The sequence below is a fragment of the Lolium perenne genome, chromosome 3, assembly GCF_019359855.2.
Source record: "Lolium perenne isolate Kyuss_39 chromosome 3, Kyuss_2.0, whole genome shotgun sequence".
NCBI classification, from domain to species: domain Eukaryota; kingdom Viridiplantae; phylum Streptophyta; class Magnoliopsida; order Poales; family Poaceae; genus Lolium; species Lolium perenne.
The window spans coordinates 39,453,227-39,477,518 of NC_067246.2; the positions used below are offsets into that span (position 1 = coordinate 39,453,227).

Below are 24,292 nucleotides of genomic sequence, written 5' to 3' on the forward strand. Positions count from 1 at the left end.
TCATCTATAACCAGGACATCTATATTCTCTCTCCTATATTTTAATACTATCCTATAACTACTATTTAACAGATTTTTTCCAACGGCTCTATTTTTTGAACAGATATTTTTTGAACAGTTAGATTCCCAACGGCTATATTTTCAACGGCTATATTCCCAACGGCTATATTTTCAACGGCTATATTCCCAACAGCTATATTTTCGTATCTATATATACCACCATCTCCCACCTCTCGCACAACATTCCTGGTTGTAGCTTCTTTGCTCTCTATCCACTCTCTCACGATACAATGAGCACCTCTTGGTATATGATGATGAATTCATCGTCGTCTTCATCAGGCGACGATGAACTTATTATGGCAGCAATCGCCGAGGAGGAAGAGCAGGGAAATGCCCGACGCTGTGGCGGTTCCAAGATTGGACGTCAGATAATCGACAGAGGAAGAGATGCCGGATTTGTTCTTCTCTGGGATGATTACTTCAAAACAAATCCTCGCTACCCCGAGCACTTATTTCGGCGAAGGTTTGTCATTAGAACACTACTCTGTGTTTGTATATTTTCAGTACCGTCTCATTTACCTTTTTTATGCACAGGTTTAGGATGTCCCGTGATTTATTTAACCGCATAGTTAATGGTATACTTGAGCATGACTATGAGGGTTATTTTACGCAAACAAGAAATTCTGCTGGAGCTCAAGGGTTGCATCCTCTGCAAAAGATGACCGCGGCAATGCGAATGTTATCTTATGGAATAGCTGCTGATTTAGCGGATGAGTACATCCGCTCAGCAGAATCCACAAATTTAGAGTCTTGCAAGAAATTTGTGATCAAAGTTTGCGAAGTATTTGGGGACAAGTACCTAAGATCTCCAAACGCAGAAGATACTGCAAGATTGCTTGCAATAGGGGAGGAAAGAGGATTCCCTGGTATGTTAGGGAGTATAGATTGCATGCATTGGGCTTGGAAAAATTGCCCAAAGAAATGGCATGGCATGTTTAAAGGCCATGTCAATGAGCCCACAATGATTTTGGAAGCAGTTGCTTCACAAGATCTTTGGATTTGGCATTCTTTCTTTGGTTTACCAGGGTCTAACAATGATCTGAATGTTCTTCAACGTTCTCCCGTGTTTGCAAAGCAAGCGGGAGGCGAAGCTCCAGAAGTGAATTATAGTATCAATGGTCATGAGTACACAATGGGGTATTACCTTGCAGATGGCATATATCCACAGTGGGCAACATTTGTGAAAACCATACCAGCTCCAGACACCCAAAAGTAGAAGAAATTTTCCCAAATGCAAGAGGCGGCTAGAAAAGATGTGGAACGAGCCTTTGGAGTTCTGCAAGCTCGTTTTGCCATTGTGCGAGGACCTGCTAAAGGTTGGAAGCGTAAAGAAATTGGTGATGTCATGACAGCTTGTGTCATAATGCACAATATGATAGTTGAAGAGGAGCGAGACAATGGTCGTCAAAGATACACTTATGATGGAATGGGAGAAAGGGTCACAGTATCTCGTACTTATGCAGAAGAGCTGAGTGATTTTCTTCACATGCATCACCGGATTAAAAATAAAGCTGATCATTCTCAGCTTCAACGTGATCTAGTTGAGAACATTCGGCAAAACTTTGGAAACCAGTGATGTAATCCATTTATTTTCATCTAGTTTTACCTTTCATGCAACGAGTGATGTAATCCATTTATTTTCATCTAGTTTTACCTTTCATGCAACGAGTGATGTAATGCAGTGTTATCAATAAAACATTTCCTTTGTTCATACATCAAGCAGGTAACAAATCACATAGTTCATACATCAAGCAGGTAACAAATCACATAGTTCATACATCAAGCAGCTAACAAATCACATAGTTCATACATCAAGCAGCTAACAAATCACATTCCTTGGCGGCGAGCAATGATCTCTTTCTGCTTCCCTTCATAGAATTGCTTTTGTAAAATATTCATACCACTAGTGTCCACCAGCATAACCCTCTCGTCAATTTCAAATTGCCTAAGTTCAACATCTATCTTTTTCAATGCAACCTTCTCCTTTTGCAATTCAATTACGTGTGCATAGCGAGCAGATTTGGAAGCCTCTTTCATCTCATCCTTCTCTTGCTTTTGTGCCCACACAGATTGTAATGATAATTTGCAAGAACTACCATCGGACATGAGATTTTTACCTTTGCGAGCTTCTTTCTCGTGCTTGGTACCGGAAGGTGCCTCCTCTCGTTCAAGCATTTTGGAAGATACACTTAAGTCATCATCAATAATAGCAGCAGCAGAGACACCTGGACTTGCATCAGACTTCTTCTTTTGTTTTTTGTGAGAAACTTCAAGTTCTCTTAACTCCCACTTTGGATACTTCACAAACTCTAAATAACAGTGCATGAATGTAAAAGGCTTTTTTTGGATCATTTTGAATAAACATAAGGTGTGCCTCCTCTTTCTGCAGCAAGAAATGTGTAGTTAAAATATGTAGCAAAACACATATAGAATATTACACGGGAATGGGAAGATAGTTAACAAATGTTCGAAAGCATACCTTCTCGTCTAAAGTTCTTCCGCTTTGGTTTCTATTTAAAACCTGCTGAAGGCATCCACAGAACTTGCTCGTAGCGGATGAAATACTGGTGTAGCGACCATTGACCGATGCAACATTACGAACCTGCCATGCTGGATTCTTGTGTTGGTTGTAGTACTCCGTAATCCTAGCCCAATAAGAATCGGAATGTTGATCGGCTCCGACTACCCCATCCAAACTTGTGTTTGCCCATGATTCTATCAACACCTTGTCCTCAAGACTTGACCAATTTTTCCCCTTCGGGACACCCTTTCTACTCGGTTTGGGTTTACCAGATGCAACAATATTTTCAATTGGTGTTGTCACTTGTTCTCCAATTGGGCTAAAATTCTGTGTGTCACCCCAATTCATGTCACCGGAACCAGTATTCAACAGGTCCAAAAAAGATCCAGAAGAAGGTGCCGGTGAGCTGTTCATCTCTGAAGTGTCCATCTACAATAAACATCACAATTTAGTGTCTACACAAAATCAATTCACAACAATGTATTCACTGCAATAGCAAAGCAGTACAAAAATTTCTATATAGATGCGGTACTGCCAGAACCAAGACAGTAGCAAAGCACAAAAATCTAGTTCCATGCGATGCAGTACCAAGACAGAGACAATATAGTGAAGAAGAAATTCGACCCTGCCCTCCACCGCCCGCTGTTCCCGATTTGCCTGCTCTGCCCATCTCTGCTACCTCCGTCGCCCCATCTCGGCCGCCCCCGTCGCCCCATCTCGGCCGCCGCCGCCTCCGCCCTGGGCCCTTCATCCAGCGCCGCCGCCGTCCCCAACTCGCCTGCGCCGCCCCGGGCCCTTCATCCCGCACCGCCGCCGTCCCCATCTCGCCTGCGCCGCCCCGGCCCTGGCCCTACTTCCAGCGCCGCCGCCGTCCCCATCCTACCTACCGCGCGGTGATGCAAAAGAAAAAGTACAGGGCGCATACCTTCGGCGAGTCGCGGACAGGCGTCGGCGTCCTCCTCCTCGTCGCCTGCAGCTTCCTATTCGCGCGGGAGCCGGGCAGAATCGCGCGGGAGGCGAGCGGAATCGCGCGGGCGAGCGAGCGATGATCCCGGCTTGGTCACCCAGAAGTGGAGGACGCACCCGCGAGCTGGATGGTCATGTATCGACCCATGTCCATATACATGTGTTGCTGGAGACGTTTTCTGGGGGTCTGTCCTCTATATTTGCTATACATGTCCATATAGATGAGCTCCTGGAGATGCTCTTACGTTTTTGCAGATGAGATGAGTAACCATGAAGTGTAATGGCCGTCTCTCCAACCCCAAGTAGCACATGTAGCGTACTTCATCACCGGATCTATCAACCCCAGGAAGATCTGTTGTGACTCCCACAGAGTGCTTCTCCTAATGTAAGTCCCTTGTTTTAGCGCCATGTTCTGGGTTCAGATGCTTGTTTGTCTGAAGCTCTTTTAGTTCATCCCTAGCTATGACCGTAACACCTTTCTATTTTCTAGTTCATTGCTAACTTTAAGCGATTGAACATTTTGTTATGCATTCCCTGCTATGTAGATGTAGCCATCATAACTTCTATCTTGCTCAGTCGTTGTTAAAAAAATTATAGGCTGCTACTATTTTTTTCATGCCAATATTGTTCTCCCTGAACATGTTGGTTTGCATTCCCTGTACTACAGGTGATGCCATTGTTATTTCTATCTAATTCGTCGTAAGCTAACAAAGTAACTGCCTTCTATTAGTTCCTGCATGCTATCGCTCTGCCATCCTGCAGTACAAATTTATTTGAACTCGTCACAGCAGCTACTTCCGTCATAATTTTGTCTGCCATCTGATTCTTCGAAAGCTGCAATATTAACTTGTTCCTCTTAATTGGCATGGCGCTCACATATAGAATGGTGAACATATTGGTGTGCATTCCCTCTTCTACAAGTTCACAGGTGATCCCACTATATTCCGTTTATGGTCCATCCTAAGCCGTAGCATTAACTATCGTCTATGTGTTGCTCATTACAACTTTATATCCCGAAACAAATTGATTTGTTTCCCTTATCTAAAAGTTTATGAGTGATGCCATTATAACTCCTATCTGTTTTATTCCTAGCTATTATAGTAACATCCTGCTATTATTTATTTCATGGCCAATTTTAAGTAAGTGCACATGTTGGTTCGCATTCCCTGCTCTATAGCTTTTGGCATCGTAACTTCTATATTTGGTTTACATTCCCTGCTCTGTAGATCTAGCCATCATAACTTTATCTTGCTCAGTCGTTGTTACAAAAATTATGGCCTGCTACTATGTTGTTTGTGCCAATTTTTTACTCCATGAACATGTTGGCTTGCATTCCCTGTACTACAGGTGATGCCACTGTTTTGTATCTAGTTCATTGTAAGCTAACAAAGTAAGAACTTAGTTTGGCATGCTATCACTCTGCTATCTAGCATGTAGTACAAATAAACTTGTCATACTACTAGATAATAATTTTGTGTGCCATCTTGTTCTTCAAAAGCTGCATTATTGACTTGTTTCTCTGACTTGGCATGACGCTCACATATGGAATGTTGAACATATTGGTTTGCATTCCCTCTTATACAAGTTCACAGGTGATCCCACTATATTCTGTATCTGGTCCATCCTAAGCTCCAGCATTAACTATCCTCTATGTGTTGCTCATTACAAGTTTATATCCCGAAACATCGTGATTTGCATCCCCTTCACTATAAGTTCTGGAGTATTATTTAGTTCACGGCCAATATGAAGTAATTGCACTTGGCACATGTTGGTTCACATTCCCTCCTCTTTAGCTTTTGCCATCGTAACTTCTATTTTTGGTTTACATTCCCTGCTCTGTAGATGTAGCCATCATAACTTCATCTTGCTCAGTCGTTGTTACAAAATTTATAGCCTGCTACTATGTTGTTCATGCCAATTTTGTACTCCCTGAACATGTTGGTTTGCATGGGACTTGACAGTAGTAAGTCTGCTGTTTCATTGTAACATGCTCTGTTATATTAGTTGTTGGTATGCGCCATGCACTCTTTGTTTGCTTATTGTGCGCATTACAATGATCTTGTTATAACGATGAAATGATGAGTTCCAAATTTTTTGGCAAACAATATTGTAGTGTCTTTGCCTTTCCATTGTTGCTGTCTTAACTTGTAATGTCTTTCACTACAAGAGAATTGGCATGTAGAGATACTATTTTGGTCCAGTAGAGACACTTAAATTGCTCTTACGTAGTTATAGAGGCACTTCCATATTGTCTCAAAAGTGTCACTACGGGCGGTGTCTCTATGTGCTAAGGACAATAGTAATAATGTCTTTACATTTTAGAAGACATAAAATAGGCATTATATTGTGTCTCTAGTGTAAATAAATGTGAAGAAACCATGTGAAAAGCAATACTCGAACTCATGACCTTAATGATTAAGACTTAATCCATTAACCATCTCACCCTTTCACAAGTACATGTTAATACTTGGAACAAATTTATAATTAGTATTGCCCACCATGGCCCAAACATAGAACAAATGTCTCTAGAGAACAAGCAAAATGCCTCAAACATTGCCTCTAAAGGAAAAGTAAAGACATACAATCAAGTGTCTCATGGATTGCCTCTTGATAACTTATCTGTGACACTGTTGGAGCGTCTCATAAATTGTCTATAGAATGAAAATTACAATACCTTACAGAAATGTCTCAACTAATGTCCCTACATTTGAGACTATTTCTGAAGTGTCTCAAAAAGTGCCACTACAATATGCAAAGTGTCTCAATGTGATTTTTAATGAGGCGAAGTAGGAAGTGCCTCTAGTAAAATGTCTCCATGGAAGGTTTTTCTTGTAGTGTTTATTTCAGATATAGGTGCTGCATGGACAACTTAAAAGATTGCCGGATCGCTTCATTGTATTGCTAGGTTTAATTACCATTCAATTTCTCTGGGCTCTGTAATATTTTTTCAAAGCCTTGCAGCTGATGTAATATTTAGTTAGTTTTTATAGTTCTTTCCCGCATTTTTTCTATGGTGCTTGTGGTAAGTGAGGCTATCCGACATAAATCATGTGCTGCGTAAATATTCTAAGTATCTAAATCACAAATTCTCATCCCTTAAACGGCCCAATTAAGCGAAATCACATATGTGCCGGCCCGCAAAATCCTAAAGCGCCTATTATGCCGGCATATAAACAGCAACTAAATGGGCTGGCCCACTTACTTATTGGGCCAGCCCACTTGATTTATGGTGGACCCCACTCTCTAATTGGGCCGGCCCACTTGCTTTAAGGTGGACCCACACACTACTGGTCCGGCCCTGTAACAGAAAAGTGGGCCCCACAAGCTTATTGGGCCGGCCGCTAACTCGTCGGGCCAGCCCACCTGATGTATAGTGGACCCCACATGCTAATTGGGCCGGCCCACTAACTTGGTGGGCTGGCCCACTTGCTTTTGTGGTGGACCCCACATACTAAATGGGCCGACCCTTTAATAGGAAAGTGGGACCCACCTGTGTTTTTGGCCCGGCCCACTTTCTTGTTGGGCCGGCCCACTTGCTATATGGTGGACCCCACATACTACATAGGCCGGCCCTTTAACAGGAATGTGTGGGACCCACCTTTGGTTTTGGCCCGGCCCACTTACTTGTTGGGCCAGCCCACTTGCTATATGGTGGACCCCGCATACTAAATGGGCCGGCCCTTTAACAGGAAAGTGGGACCCACCCGTGTTTTTGGCCCAGCCCACTTTCTTGTTGGGCCGGCCCACTTGCTATATGGTGGACCCCACGCACTAAATGGGCCGGCCCTTTAACAGGAAAGTGGGACCCACCTGTGTTTTTGGCCCGGCCCACTGGCTTGTTGGGCTAGCCCATTTGATCTATTGTGGACCCCACGTACTAAATGGGCCGGCCCGATAGCAGGACAGTGGGACCCACATGCTAATTGGGCCGGCCAAATAACTTTTTGGGCCGGCCCAGTTGCTTTAAGGTGGACCCCACTTGGTAAATGGGCCGGCCCGATAACAGGAAAGTGGGTCCCACATTTCTTGTGGGCCAACCCTTTTACCTGTTGACCGATCAAACGAGTGCATTCGGCCCGGCCCACATGCTTAGTGGGCCGACCCATTAAAGTTTTGACCAATCAACCTTAGAGGTTAGGCCCGGCCCACGTAAATAATGGACCAGCCCAGCTATATAATTGACCGGTCAAACTAGGTCAGCTGGCCCGGCCCGCAAACTTAATGGGCCGGCCCGCTTAAGATGTGGCAGTCCTTGTGTGGGCCTACCATCTACCACGGGGTTTCAGCCGGTTAACGACGTTAACTGCGAGTTAACGGCGTCTGCCACGTGTCAGTTTGCATGACGTCAGCAGTCAACGGGCTCCCAGAAACACTTCTGCAACGGTCCGATTTTCCGTGGCGGAAGGGCGCCCAAGCGCGACGGACCGAAAAAATCGTCGTAGGACTTTGCCTGACGCGGTTTCGACAACAGAACCCATATCGTTGGGTTAGGCCCATAGGCGACGAAAAATACCCCTTAGCGGACGATTTTGGGACGTTGTCTATCATAACTTTTCTTGTAGTGATAGGGACAAGTGAAAGTGGTTTTCTCTTGATCTTTAGCTCTAACAACAATTTGTGAAAACCCAGAATAACCATCAAGAAAGCAGAAATAAGTATTTTTAGATAACCTTTCTAGCATTTGATCAATAAAAGGTAAAGGGTAATGATCTTTCTTAGTAACTTTATTAAATTTTCGAAAATCAATGCACATTCTATACCCTACAACTACTCTTTGAGGGATGAGCTCATCATTATCATTAGGTACAACAGTTATTCCTCCTTTCTTAGGAACACAATGCACAGGACTAACCCATCTACTATCAGCAATAGGATATATAATACCAGCTTCAAGAAGTTTTAATACCTCATTCCTTACCACATCCTTCATCTTAGGAAGTAAACGACGCTGATGTTCAACAACAGCCTTTGCATCATCTTCCATGTTGATGGCATGTTGGCAAATAGAGGGAGAAATCCCCTTCAAGTCATCATGTAGCACCCTACCTTTTAAATAAAGGCAAGATACATGTGTATAGTGCTATTCCCGGGATCACCGATAGCACACACATTTCAAATGTAGTAATCACAGCAATAGTATCAAATTTATTACAACGCAGATCCTCAGGAGATAAATAAAGTCTTACAAATTGCATAGTCAAAATAGACTAGCTCAAATATAAATGTTCAAAGCAAACACAACGGAAAAATAACTGCAATGAGCCTCCATTGTCTTCATGCGCCACAGGCAGACATGTTGGAATGTAGACTCGAGATCCTACCTAGTAATCCTCTTCAGACGAACCTGCACGTTTGAATATGCAGCCCCACGAATGGAGGTCAGTACAATGATGTACTGGCAAATGACACTTATATGGTGGCTGTTTTGGGCACACTATCTACATGATATTTGGCAAGTGGAGTTTAGGCAAATTTGCATAAAGCCAATTTTATCCTACATTTTATTTCAAAACAAAACATTTACAAAACTCTTGATGATGTCATAAACAGTATCATGGTTACATCTCCCATGTACTATCCGACAGTGGCTACACAAATTTTAACTTATTCAGAAAAGGTGATGAGATTCTTCCGTACATTCCCTGCCTAGAAAGCTCAAATTGTCCGTAACCGGGGACACGGCTAAGATCTTAGGTTTACTCTCGAGAGGTTGTGCACTTTCACCTTACGACCCACCCTTCCCAAGAGAAGAATGAGACAAGATCTTTCAGAAGGAGGCTTCAACCATAACCAGCTAGACCCGTTCCCGTTTGGTAGCTAGCCACATCATCATGTCTAGCAACAAGTTTGACCTCACAACTTACTTAATCCCGGCAGATCCCATAATACCATAAGGCTGCACTGGAAGCTAACTAAAACATGGACGACATCTTAATCTCTTTAATCCTGAGTGGCCATCCACAAGTGTACCCTCAGGCGATGACAACCACATTGTGGCCCTGAGTAGCCACTCTACACATGCGCACTCTCAGGAATTCATCACTTTAGTCCCTAGGGCGCGTGAGGAATCACTTTAGTCCCTAGGGCGCGTGAGGAATCACTTTAGTCCCTAGGGCGCGTGAGCCTGAGCAGCCGCCCACCAATCAACCAATCCACCCAGGTGATTCATTAAGGTTGTTAATTTTAATTCTCAATACTCACAATCCAAATTGATCAAAACAGCAGTGGCACTTTGTTATTGCTAGGCAAACTAAAATCCTAGCAAAGGTTCAAGGATGGCTACACACTACTAGGATTGATAAGCATAGCATAACTTTCGAAAACAAAATTCCTACCATGCATTCTAATTTAAGAAAACACTAATACTTAACAAAATAGATAGGTAATTGAGTGTCACTTTCCTTGATCAAAGCAACCCTCACAATCACAGCAATCACAAGCACCTCCTTGATCTCCTCCACAATCTATTCAAACAATCACAACAATAAACAAACATTCGATATGAACAATCATAGACATGTATGCATGCATGATATGCAACAATTTAATTTCACAAAAGAGGTGGTGTGTAAGTGTTGCATTATGTGCTCTCTGATATGTGTCATGTTAATGAAATATTCTGGACATTTGATTTGATTTAGAAAAACATTAATCGAGTATCAACTTAACATAAACAGTCTTATTAATTAGCTACTGCAAGCATTATGGGTTGTAAAAAATATGAATGTGACCTCCCTGGATAGGTTACAGTAATACAAGAGTAGAGCAATTGGATTCATTCGAATTTTTTTATAGATTTTGAATTATCATCAAATTACTGATTTGAATAGATTTTACTAAAACAAGTTTGTGCACGTATCAAAGTTGTACAACTCCTATACCAAGTTGAAGTACATGTTCTGAGGATTCCAGAAAGTACAAAAACATTAAATTTGGCCCAGTAGATTATTTTATACAATTTTTATAGTGTAATCTGGTATATTTCTCTATTTGAATTTTTATGCGAAATCTAACACAGTACCTACACCATATTATTGCATAAACGGATACTACATACTGTAAGCTTTCCAAAACTATAAATTTTGTAAAATTTGGCCCTACGGTTGATTTTATACGGATTTTACAAGTTATACACATATTTTGGCTTTTAAATTTCGAATTTAAAACAGTTTGACCAAAACTGACACTGGTAGAAAAAGAGGCTTCCGTCCAGCCCCATTAGTCGCGAAACTGTAGGAACCGCGACTAATGGAGTCTTTAGTCGCGGTTCGGCAGGCGAACCGCGACCAAAGGCCTGGGCCCAGGGCGCTCGGTGGCCAGCTGGTGCACGTGAGGGGCTTTAGTCGCGGTAGGCCAGGCCAACCGCGACTAAAGGTGCCCGAAGGCCTTTAGTCGCGGTTGGCCAGGCCAACCGCGACTAAAGCTCCTCCCCTATATATACCAGTTCAGCACACTCACTTAGCCATTTGGTGCCACTTCTCTTCACAAACTTCACAAGGGGTGTTAGGTTTGCTTTTGGCTCTTCTTATGCACACAAAGTGTTTGATGAAATGCCCCAAGAGCATGAAACAAACATGATATGAAGTGTCGGAGCCACACTTGAGCTTCCTCATTTATTTTTTCCTCCTCGATCGCGGTTAGCAAGTTGAACCTTTCATATGTGTCATTGATAAAATATGCATGTGTGTAGTTTATTGTTTAATTTCTATTGTTTATAGTTAGTTAGTTTAACAAATACATGATGGTTAATTATATATTTTATATTATAATAATGCAGATGAATCGGCAATGGATGTACAGTAACCGACTCTTTGGCGAGTTCACTACGGGTTTGAAAGATTTCCTCGTAATGGCTAATGCAAACAAGCAGAAGGGTTTTGTTATCTGTCCATGTGTTGACTGTAAGAATCAGAAGGGTTACTCTTCCTCAAGAGAAGTTCACATGCACCTGCTTCGTCACGGTTTCATGCCAAGCTATAATTGTTGGACCAAGCATGGAGAAAGAGGGGTTATAATGGAAGAAGATGAAGAAGGGGATGATTTCATCGATGAAAGCTATCTTGCTCATTTCGGTGATACTTTCATGGAGGATGCTGAAGGTGAAGGGGAAGGTGAAGGTGAAGGTGAAGAAGAGGCACGTGATGAGCCCGTTGATGATCTTGGTCGGACCATTGCTGATGCACGGAGACGCTGCGAAACTGAAAAGGAGAGCGAGAATTTGGATCGCATGTTAGAGGATCACAGAAAGTCGCTGTACCCCGGATGCGATGATGGTCTGAAAAAGCTGGGCTGCACACTGGATTTGCTGAAATGGAAGGCACAGGCAGGTGTAGCTGACTCGGCATTTGAAAACTTGCTGAAAATGTTGAAGAATATGTTTCCAAAGAATAACGAGTTGCCCGCCAGTACGTACGAAGCAAAGAAGGTTGTCTGCCCTCTAGGTTTAGAGGTTCTGAAGATACATGACTGCATCAACGACTGCATCCTCTACCGCGGTGAATACGAGAATTTGAATGAATGTCCGGTATGCACTGCATTGCGTTATAAGATCAGAGGCGATGACCCTGGTGACGATGTTGAGGGCGAGAAACCCAGGAAGAGGGTTCCCGCCAAGGTGATGTGGTATGCTCCTATAATACCACGGTTGAAACGTCTGTTCAGGAACAAAGAGCATGCCAAGTTGTTGCGATTGCACAAAGAGGACCGTAAGTCGGACGGGGAGTTGAGACACCCCGCAGATGGAACGCAATGGAGAAAGATCGACAGAGAGTTCAAAGATTTTGCAGCTGACGCAAGGAACATAAGATTTGGTCTAAGTACAGATGGCATGAATCCTTTTGGCGAGCAGAGCTCCAGCCATAGCACCTGGCCCGTGACTCTATGCATCTACAACCTTCCTCCTTGGTTGTGCATGAAGCGGAAGTTCATTATGATGCCAGTGCTCATCCAAGCTCCGAAGCTACCCGGCAACGACATCGATGTGTACCTAAGGCCATTAGTTGATGAACTTTTACAGCTGTGGGGCAGACCTGGTGTCCGTGTGTGGGATGAGCACAAAGAAGAGGAATTTGACCTACGAGCGTTACTTTTCGTAACCATCAACGATTGGCCTGCTCTTAGTAACCTTTCGGGACTGTCAAATAAGGGATACAATGCATGCACGCACTGCTTACATGAGACTGAAAGTGTATATTTGCCAAATTGTAAGAAGAACGTGTACCTTGGGCATCGTCGATTTCTTCCGAAAATTCATCCAGTAAGAAAGAAAGTCAAGCATTACAACGGCAAGGCAGATCACCGGCCGAAGCCTGCAGAACGCACTGGTGCTGAGGTATTTGATATGGTCAAGGATTTGAAAGTCATCTTTGGAAAGGGTCCTGGCGGACAATCAGTTCCGAAGGGAGCTGACGGGCACGCAGCCATGTGGAAGAAGAAATCTATATTCTGGGAGCTAGAATATTGGAAAGTCCTAGATGTCCGCTCTGCAATCGACGTGATGCACGTTACGAAGAATATTTGCGTGAACCTCCTGAGCTTCTTGGGCGTGTATGGGAAGACAAATGATACAAAGGAAGCACGGCAGGACCAGCAACGTTTGAAAGACCCTGATGACCGGCGTCCGGAATGGTTTCAAGGTCGTGCCAGCTACGCTCTGACCAAATAAGAGAAGGTCATCTTTTTTGAATGCCTGAGCAGTATGAAGGTCCCGTCTGGATTCTCGTCCAATATAAAGGGAATAATAAACATGGCGGAGAAAAAGTTCCAAAACCTGAAGTCTCACGACTGCCACGTGATTATGACGCAATTGCTTCCGATTGCTTTGAGGGGGCTCCTGCCGGAAAATATTCGAGTAGCCATTGTGAAGCTATGTGCATTCCTCAATGCAATCTCTCAGAAGGTAATCAATCCAGAAGTTCTACCACGGTTACAGAACGATGTGGTCCAATGTCTTGTCAGTTTCGAGTTGGTGTTCCCGCCATCCTTCTTCAATATTATGACGCACCTCCTGGTTCACCTAGTCGAAGAGATTTCCATTCTCGGTCCTGTATTTCTACACAATATGTTCCCCTTCGAGAGGTTCATGGGAGTATTAAAGAAATATGTTCATAACCGTGCTAGGCCAGAAGGAAGCATCGACAAGGGCTATGGAAATGAGGAGGTAATTGAGTTTTGTGTTGACTTTGTTCCTGACCTTAAGCCGATTGGTCTTCCTCGATCGCGGCACGAGGGGAGACTAAGTGGAAAAGGCACGATCGGAAGGAAATCAACGATATGTATGGACGGCCATTCTATGACTGAAGCACACCACACAGTTCTGACCAATTCCAGCTTGGTGGCTCCGTACTTTGAGAAACACAAGAATATTTTACGCTCGGACAACCCGGGGAAGCCTGAATCCTGGATTAGGAAGGCCCACATGGAGACTTTCGGCAGTTGGTTGAGAAAACTTTTGATGAATGACAATGATGTTGGAGATCAGCTGTACATGTTGGCTAAGACACCATCTTCGACTATAACGACTTTCCAAGGGTACGAGATAAATGGGAATACATTTTACACGATCGCCCAAGATAAAAAGAGCACCAACCAAAACAGTGGTGTCCGCTTTGATGCAGCAACCGAGAATGGGCAAAAGGTCACATATTATGGTTACATAGAGGAGATATGGGAACTTGACTATGGACCTGTTATCACCGGAATTTGACCAAGTCAGAGGTGGGCCGCGATCAAGATGGACTTGAAGATTATATATGGAAGAATATACGTGAATCGGCCTTGAATAGCAAGTTTGGGCTCGTTTGCCCTTGTATCTGTAACATAGTAGGATATGTGTCGATTTAGTTAGAGTTGGGCCCGTGCCCGGTTGGGACTTTTCCCACGATTAGAGAGTCTACGGACTATAAATATGTATCTAGGGTTTATGGAATAAACAACAACCAACGTTCAACCAACACAAATCAATCTCGGCGCATCGCCAACTCCTTCGTCTCGAGGGTTTCTACCGGTAAGCGACATGCTGCCTAGATCGCATCTTGCGATCTAGGCAGCACAAGCTCCACGTTGTTCATGCGTTGCTCGTACTGAAGCCTTTTTGATGGCGAGCAACGTAGTTATCATAGATGTGTTAGGGTTAGCATAGTTCTTCGTATCATATGCTTGCGTAGTGCAACCCCTAGCATATCTCGCCGCCCTTACACCTATCTTAGGTGTAGGGGCGGCACCCCGCTTGATCACGATTTAGTAGATTCGATCCGTTATGGTTGCTCCTTGATTCTTCAAGGATTAGTTTAATATCTGCAATAGTTAGGCCTTATAAGGGGCTGGAGGATCCAGCGGCACGTAGGGTGTCGTTCGCAAGTCCTAGACAGGATGTTCCGGGGATCAACCTCGTGTTGGTTTTTAGGCCTTGTCTAGGATCGGCTTACAATCACCGTGCGTGGCCGCGAGGCCCAATCCTGAGTAGGATGTTCCGATTATGCGGTGAAAACCCCAAATCGTCGTAGATCTTATTAGCTTTATCTTGATCAAGCAGGACCACCATATATTCATGCACCTCGTACGAATCATGGGTGGATTGGCTCCCATGAGCCGATTCACAGGATAACCTGAGAGCCGATCGAGGCTCGTATTTAATGTTTACGTGTATGCCATGCAGGAAACTAAGCGAGGCATCTCCATCACCTTCCTGACCAGGTATAGGTCAGGTGGCACGCCCTTGCATTCAGCATCGGACATGTGTACCAGAGGCTTTGCGGGCCGTCGCTCGGAGGGACCAGGGCCAGCCGTAGCCCTAAGTTGTTCCCGGCTCTACTGTGTTGCCCGTCGCTGCTCGCCGGTGGGTTTCGACCGCAACACATTCTGGCACGCCCGGTGGGACAAGCTTCTACATCAACCACATCGCCATCTACATCTGATGGCGGACGGCACGCCAGTCACGTACGATGACTTAACCGAGGAGCTCAAGAAGAAGCATGACGAGATCAAAACACTCCTCGAAGCCGACCTCATCGGCTCTTTCCACAGGACCCGTTCCCATGGCATCAGATGGAAGGGGTTCTCGCCTAACGGTGCACTAGATGGGATAGACCTCTCTGCCCCGTCAGAGGAGCGCACCAGGTCCCTGCGGCAGGAGATCAACTACTTGGTGGGGCACTCGATGCACCGCCACTCTGAAAACCTGGTAAACACGTTGGAGCGTATCGCTCTTCGCGTGATCCAGGAGATCATGAGGCACCAATACTCGCCGTCAGGACCAGCCCTTGGGACACATCAAGGGGAGTTGCCACTCCAGTCCTGTCCACCGCTGCCATTCGCGTTGGCAGCACCAGAGGTGCCGGCTTCACCGGCATTCGTCGTATACAAGATCGGCGGTGATCCTAGCGACTGCCAGTTCTTGCAGGAGGCACCCAAGGAGATCCCTCACGGGTACATGTGCACGTATGTGCCAGATTGCGGCAACTGGGCTCTCACAAACCAGGCCGCGACATCAGGGGCCTCCGGGAAGACAGGAGGAACGTCAGCAACAGAGTTTGAAAAGCAGACGTGGCTAACAAAATACGCCACCCCGACGAACCTCCAGAGCGCAGCTCCTGCAGTTGGCTCAGAGTTGGAAAAACAAGCGTGGCTGGCTAAGTACGCCACCCCGGCAAATCTTCAGAGTTTGACTCCTACAGCCAGCACCGTGGATCAGATCAGCACGATCCTGAGGGACCAGTTCGGCATGGTGCCGAAAAGAAGGACGATCGGCTATTCCAAGCAGTATCCCGACGACTACGAATTGGTCCCACTACCACCTAAGTATCGGCTCCCTGATTTCTCCAAATTCAGCGGAACGGATGGCTCCAGCTCCATCGAGCATGTAAGCCGATACTTGGCACAGCTTGGAACGGCTTCAGTGTCGGATCCACTACGCGTGAGGTATTTCTCACAGTCCCTCACGGGATCGGCTTTCGGGTGGTACACCTCGTTGCCACCGAATTCGATCCAGACTTGGAAGCAGTTGGAAGAACAGTTCCACATGCAGTATCACTCAGACGCTGCCGAGTCTGGCCTAGCCGATCTAGCACAAGTACGTCAGAAGCGTGGAGAAACCGTGGCAGAGTACATCCAGCGCTTCAGAAATCTGAGGAACCGATGTTATTCGGTTCGTGTGACTGAAAAGGAAGCGGTCGAGTTGGCAGCAGCGGGCCTTGCCTCACAAATCAAGGACATTGCCTCCCAAGCAGAATATCCTTCGCTGGCGCACATGGTTCAGAAACTGTCAGCATATGAACAGCGCCACCCGGACCTGTACCAAGACAAGTTCAAGCGTGCAGTAGCCCTGGTTGATGCAGAGGAAGACGCAGTTTCTGCGGGAGATCAAGAGGTAGCAGTGGCTGAATGGACTCGGGGGGCAACCCCCGTGTCCTGCAAATCGGTAAAGCCACCAGGCCCGCCCCGGGGGTTTGATTTCGACGTGACCAAGACTGAACAAATCTTCGACCTGTTACTCAAGGAGAAGCAGTTGAAGATACCTGAAGGTCTCAAATTCCCCACGGTACAGGAGCTGAATGGAAAGCCATACTGCAAATGGCATAATTCGCTCTCCCATGCCACCAACGACTGTAGGGTGTGGCGTCAGCAGATCCAAATGGAGATAGAACAAGGACAGCTGATTTTCAACCAGTACGCCATGAAGGTCGACACTCACCCCTTCCCCGCCATCAACATGGTGGGATGCACTTACCCTGAAGATTGCCAGCCAGGACCCTCATTCAGCATCAACATGGTAGGGCCTGGGAACCACTCTGGCAAAGATGGAGATGAGGGCAACAGCTCTCATAGCAAGGACACAGAGGAGGCCGCTCCGCGCGATCGGCTCCGTCATGATGGCAAGCGCTACGTTACAGAGGGAGAAGTGAAGAATATAAGATATCAACGACCCCTCTCTGATCACCTCCTCAACAAATATGTAAGTCAGTACGACCAACGCCGACGGTCCAGCTATGATAATGAAGGAGCTCGTCTGGCTAGAGAAGCCAGAAGATATCGTCGGCATGATCACGATGAGGAGGAGCACGAGCGCCGTGCCGTAGGAAAATCAAGGGAGCAAGACGACAACGACAGGCACTGGGACTGCCCCTTCTTCAGACACTGCTGGGATTCGGGAATGAGCCGATTTCCCACAATCGGCAATTGCCCAGAATGCAACCAGAAGAAGGAGGAGGCAGCCAACGTGTCTGTGTTCAAGCGCCTAGGGCCTCTCCCGCCACAAAGCAAACGCGCTGAGTCACCTCGTTGGGCAGATCTCGAGGATTCAGAAGACGAGGAAGAAGAAGAAGACAGGTACCACCGTCCAAGGTGGTGCCCTGACGGACTCAGCCGTTCCCAGAAGCGCAGGGTTCAGCGATTGCGCGGCCTGGAGGAAGCCGAAAGGATGTATTTGCATACGCTAAGGAAGGCGCGACCTGATCTGGCTGCAAAAGTTCAGCGAACCCTGGATGAAGAGGGTCGTCCACAAAGAATGGAGTGGCGTCCCAAGCAAAGGAAAGCCGACGGTGAAGCATCGGCTGGTACAAACATGGTGCTCGTCCTTCCAACGGAGCTTAGTGTTCCACGATTCTACGATGCACACAAGGTGGACGACAGCAGGCGCATCAAGTCAGAGGTTGGGCTGGTTCTATCCACCAGCCTGACCGAGTAGCAAGGACAAACCAATGAGCAAACAAGGCGAGGCTGATCCTTGGGATCGGCCCCAAAAATTATGAAGGGACGTTACAAAACCTTCACTGAGCGCTTCAATCAATGTGGAGGCCGATTCCAGCAATCGGCCAAAATTATCCTCACCACATGTTCTGAGTGTGTTCGTCCTTGGTCCTATCAGGAGCTGACGTACAAGTTACAGAGCTGATATCTGCCGTTCCCTGACAGATTCGGCTCGGGGGGCACCTAATCAGGAGAACATGTCCAGATGAAACATGTGCGATATATGCGCAGTACCATACATATTGGGGCCGATAAAAATCGGCCCGTACAAAAAAAAATTCATGATATAAAGCCGATGCGCGGCCATCGACTATAGTACAGTTACACAAGACCAAGACCTACTGGCTATGTGCTCAAGGCTCACTTTTTCGCCAAGATGGTTTTCGGTTTGGTGTTCCTCTGCGACATCGACGTTCGGCGATCAATGACCTATGCATCCTCGCCGGTATTCTCGCCTTGATTAAGGCTCGGGGGGCAGCTTGCCCTAGAAAATCTTTGCCCTGAAGGGCCGATTGGGTCAGAATCGGCTGGTCCTGCGTGATAACTGGGAGGCCAATGGCAACTCATCCCGAAAGTTCTTGGCCCTGAAAACCCAACTTGGTTGGAGTCGGCTGGTTCTACATCGCAATTACCCTGAAGAATGGTGCTGTGATTACAGGAGTGCCAGTCTCAGCATCTAAGCTGATTCAGCAACAGTCCCGGGGCTTTCTTGCAGATCATCGTCAGGGACCGATGCGTTGCCGACAGTCCTCGAGCATTGGATAAACTGATGGTCGTCGAAGTCAGAGAAGGTAATCGACTTTGGTGCATCCTTTTCTGACGAACTCGCCTCAAGTAAGGCTCGGGGGGCAGCAGGCCTGTTGGATGCTCTATTCAGGAGCCGATTGGGGTACCATCGGCTAAACCTTCATTGCAACCTTCTTCACAAAATGATGAGTGTTTGAGGAAGACTATTGGGTCTGGTTGGAGGAATTCAAAGGCGTTCCGGGAGACTTTGTTTTGTCCACCAGATCTCAGGATCATCAGTGAAGAATTGATGGATAGTAAAAGGTGGAGGCTAGTACATGAAACTGGCCAGTAGGAAAATTTTCTTTTGACAGAGCCGATGCACAGACATTGACTTTAGAGATTGCAAAGGTTGTGGTCAGATATCAAGTTACAGTCTGAATTCGAGGAGTGTTTACCTGGGTATCTGTCCGATTTGTGATTTAAGTTCGGCCTTATTAGCATGCGAGGGAGAAAAGCCGATACGTTGTTATCGGTTCTTGGTGCATTGACTTGTTTTGGCAGTCGGAGGATTTGAAATTGAACAAATGGAGAATCACAGCAGAAGGACGATTTTCATTGATCGAAGAGGGATTCTTTACAAGAAAGAGCCGATGGCTCTCAAAAGATCATCCGATGCCTAATGCACCACTACTACTACTAGCCCTGTGCTACTCCCTAATCTAAGGGCCGTCGCTGCCCTCGTCGCCGTCATCGAAGCTGCCGGCGGCGCTGCTACCAGCAGGCTCCTCGTCGCTGCTGATGAAGCCGCCGGCAGGGGCTTCATCCTCCTCGTCGTCATCATCGTCATCCGACCCGGCCCAGCCACGGAAGCGCTTGGCCGGCGGGTATCCCGCAGAGGAGGAGTCGTCCTCTGACTCCTCCGCCTCTTCTTCCTCCTCGTCGGAGGAGAGGACTGCCTCCCATGGGAAGAGGTCGTCATCACTCGCCGGTACCAATTCCCCGTCGACGAGGAACTGGAGATCCTCCTCCCCATCAGTGAGAGGTTCGTCGTCTTCCAGTTCGATGGAGAAGTCCCAGTCCCGCGCGTCCCAATACTCTGGGGCGCGGGCCTCGTAGATAGCCGTCAGATCGACCTCCTGCTCGAGCTCGCTGGAGGAGGAGGACTGGAAGGACAGGCTGGAGGAGGAAGAGGAATCCATGGCGGCTGAGGAGGGTTTTTTGTTTGCTGATGGCTACTGCGGAGCTGGAGGATGAAGAAGCAAACCGCTTTGCGCGGTTAAAAATAAAAGGGGCGAGGAGATTTAATGCTGTGGTGATTTCCGAGGGGGTGGTGCCAGGACTGTCGAATCGTGCAGAGAAGTTGAGAAGGCAAGGTGTCATGATGAAAGCTGCTGCGACGGTTTTGCTCTGCCACGACATGACCCGACGAAAGGAAAGCGTAATGATTTTGGAAATGTCATTTCCAAAACCAGGGGGGCATGTGTTATCACCGGAATTTGACCAAGTCAGAGGTGGGCCGCGATCAAGATGGACTTGAAGATTATATATGGAAGAATATACGTGAATCGGCCTTGAATAGCAAGTTTGGGCTCGTTTGCCCTTGTATCTGTAACATAGTAGGATACGTGTCGATTTAGTTAGAGTTGGGCCCGTGCCCGGTTGGGACTTTTCCCACGATTAGAGAGTCTACGGACTATAAATATGTATCTAGGGTTTATGGAATAAACAACAACCAACGTTCAACCAACACAAATCAATCTCGGCGCATCGCCAACTCCTTCGTCTCGAGGGTTTCTACCGGTAAGCGACATGCTGCCTAGATCGCATCTTGCGATCTAGGCAGCACAAGCTCCACGTTGTTCATGCGTTGCTCGTACTGAAGCCTTTTTGATGGCGAGCAACGTAGTTATCATAGATGTGTTAGGGTTAGCATAGTTCTTCGTATCATATGCTTGCGTAGTGCAACCCCTAGCATATCTCGCCGCCCTTACACCTATCTTAGGTGTAGGGGCGGCACCCCGCTTGATCACGATTTAGTAGATTCGATCCGTTACGGTTGCTCCTTGATTCTTCAAGGATTAGTTTAATATCTGCAATAGTTAGGCCTTATAAGGGGCTGGAGGATCCAGCGGCACGTAGGGTGTCGTTCGCAAGTCCTAGACAGGATGTTCCGGGGATCAACCTCGTGTTGGTTTTTAGGCCTTGTCTAGGATCGGCTTACAATCACCGTGCGTGGCCGCGAGGCCCAATCCTGAGTAGGATGTTCCGATTATGCGGTGAAAACCCCAAATCGTCGTAGATCTTATTAGCTTTATCTTGATCAAGCAGGACCACCATATATTCGTGCACCTCGTACGAATCATGGGTGGATCGGCTCCTATGAGCCGATTCACAGGATAACCTGAGAGCCGATCGAGGCTCGTATTTAATGTTTACGTGTATGCCATGCAGGAAACTAAGCGAGGCATCTCCATCACCTTCCTGACCAGGTATAGGTCAGGTGGCACGCCCTTGCATTCAGCATCGGACGTGTGTACCAGAGGCTTTGCGGGCCATCGCTCGGAGGGACCAGGGCCAGCCGCAGCCCTAAGTTGTTCCCGGCTCTACTGTGTTGCCCGTCGCTGCTCGCCGGTGGGTTTCGACCGCAACAGGACCCTCCTTTAAGGTCCCTTTGTTCCGGTGCAAATGGTTCAAGCTAACAGGAGGTGGGGTAAAGGTGGACCAGCAATACGGAATGACAATGGTGGATTTCAACAATATTGGTTACCTTGACGAACCATTCGTCCTAGCGAAAGATGTCGCTCAGGTTTTCTATGTCAAGGACATGAGTAGCAAACCGAGGAAACGGAAAGATAAGAAAACGATCAGTACATCATGCGATGATCCAAAGCGCCACATTGTTCTTTCAGGGAAAAGAAACATCGTGGGAGTGGAGGACACCGACCCTTCAAAGTGAGGGAGAAGATTATAATATGTTTGCTGAAATTCCGCCCTTCAAAGTGAACACCGACCCAAGCATTAAGTTAAATGATGAGGATGCTCCATGGATACGGCACAATCGTAAGCAAGCAGGGACACAAGGGAAGAAATGATGTGTAATATTTTTTTGTACCAAACTTTATTGAATGGATCATGTGAATTATATTACCCGTGATGTGTTTGGTGTCCATTTTCGAATGATTCGATTGATTCGAGAAACCACACTGATGATACATGAAATTTGGAGTGATTTAGTCATACTCCTGCCTAGGCGTATAATATGCATACTCGTAGTCTTCATAGCCGCCGCCGTTGTACTGGTAGTCGTCGCCTTCTAAGTTGCCGCTGCTGTCGTCGCTGTCGTCGGGCGGCGCTCGTGGCTCGAACTGAGGGTAGCACAGGCGGGGGATATCGCCGGCCGTGATGTAGTCCATGATGCTCTGCAGAGTCCGGCCGTACCACCATAGTCGACGGCCGGCCTCGTGGAAGTTCCCAGGAGGCAGAACGTCCTCCTCATACCTGGCGAGCGCCCTGTCACGCCGATTGATGAAGAAGGCGTCCCAAGTATGCTGGTTATCGGGATGCCAGCGGGGATTCATCCGCTGCTCTGGCGTGAGGTCGAGGTAGTAGTGGTTCGTGATGGCCGCCCAGCGCGCAGTACCCTGAGGGACGGGAGGGGCTGGCACGCCTCCGGCGCTTAGGCTCCAGCCGGCGGGGACGCGGTAGCCCGGTGGGCAAGGGTAGTTCGAGGCGCAAAGCTCCTCCACCTGCTGGTAGGTTAGAGTGGGTGCGGTGGAAGCCATGTGAGAGTGATGAGAGATTGTAGAGATGTGATAATGCTGGCCAAGCCGGGCGACATATATGTAGTGAGAAATGGCGGGAAAAATGGGAGCGGGAAGACAGGAGGCGGGAAGAAAGTGGCGGGAAGAAAGAGGCGGGAAGACAGGGAAGAAATGGCGGGAAGAAGAGGAATCCAGAGCTGGTCATCTAACCTTTAGTCCCGGCTGGTGGGTGCAACCGGGACTAAAGGTGGTTTTGTATCATCTAACAAAACTGTCGGTGGGATAAGGACGTCTGGGTAAGCTTTAGTCCCGGCTGGTGGGTGCAACCGGGACTAAATGTTGTCATCTAAGAAAACTGTCGGTGGGATAAGGACGTTTGGGTAAGCTTTAGTCCCGGCTGGAGACTGCAACCGTGACTAAAGCTGTCGGCAGGATAAGGACGCGTGGGTGGACGCACTGCTCGATGAGATAAAGCATGTAGTGCACGACACCCTGTCGGAGGAACAAGACAAAGCAGCAGCGGCGCCGTGCCTATAAAAGGAGCATCGATACGCCTTGGCAAGCAGACCAACAAGCCAACCTAGCAGGTAGGGAGAGTTTCATCCCCATGGATGGAGTAAAGGGTTGGAAAATCTCCCGTGGCGCAACTTCTCGAAGATGTCGTCGGTGCACACGCCCTACGACATCTTCGGAAGTTGCTCCTCGGGAAAATTTTCCTGCAAACCCGTGAAAGACTCCATCTCCTCTAACGATCTTTGGGTAAAGGGTTGGAAAATCTCCCGTGGCGCAGCTTCTCGAAGATGTCGTCGGTGCACACGCCCTACGACATCTTCGGAAGTTGCTCCTCGGGAAAATTTTCCTGCAAACCCGTGAAAGACTCCATCTCCTCTAACAGTGCTGGGTAAAGGGTTGGAAAATCACCCGTGGCGCAGCTTCTCGAAGATGTCGTCGGTGCACACGCCCTACGACATCTTCGGAAGTTGCTCCTCGGGAAAATTTTCCTGCAAACCCGTGAAAGACTCCATCTCCTCTAACAGTGCTGGGTAAAGGGTTGGAAAATCACCCGTGGCGCAGCTTCTCGAAGATGTCGTCGGTGCACACGCCCTACGACATCTTCGGAAGTTGCTCCTCGGGAAAATTTTCCGCAAACCCGTGAAAGACTCCATCTCCTCTAATGCTTTGGGTAAAGGGTTGGAAAATCACCCGTGGCGCAGCTTCTCGAAGATGTCGTCGGTGCACACGCCCTACGACATCTTCGGAAGTTGCTCCTCGGGAAAATTTTCCTGCAAACCCGTGAAAGACTCCATCTCCTCTAACAGAGGCGGCCTAGAAGAACTGCTGGGAAGAGGGGCGGGAAGACAGAGGCGGCCGGGAAGAACTGGTGGGAAGAGGGGGCGGGAAGACAGCGGCAGCAGAAAAGAACTGATGGGAAGAACTGATGTATTATCTGTATTTTTAAGATTTTGAAATTAATTAGTTCTATTTTTCTGAATTTTTTGATGTATTATCTG

General features: G+C 47.1%; 2 pseudogenes; one reads left to right on the forward strand and one right to left on the reverse strand.

The window, feature by feature from the left end:
- The first annotated feature begins 289 nt into the window (after window positions 1-289).
- LOC139837852 (uncharacterized) lies at window positions 290-1,635 on the forward strand (annotated as a pseudogene).
- Window positions 1,636-1,886: 251 nt separating this feature from the next.
- LOC127339049 (uncharacterized) lies at window positions 1,887-3,032 on the reverse strand (annotated as a pseudogene).
- Window positions 3,033-24,292: the final 21,260 nt, after the last annotated feature.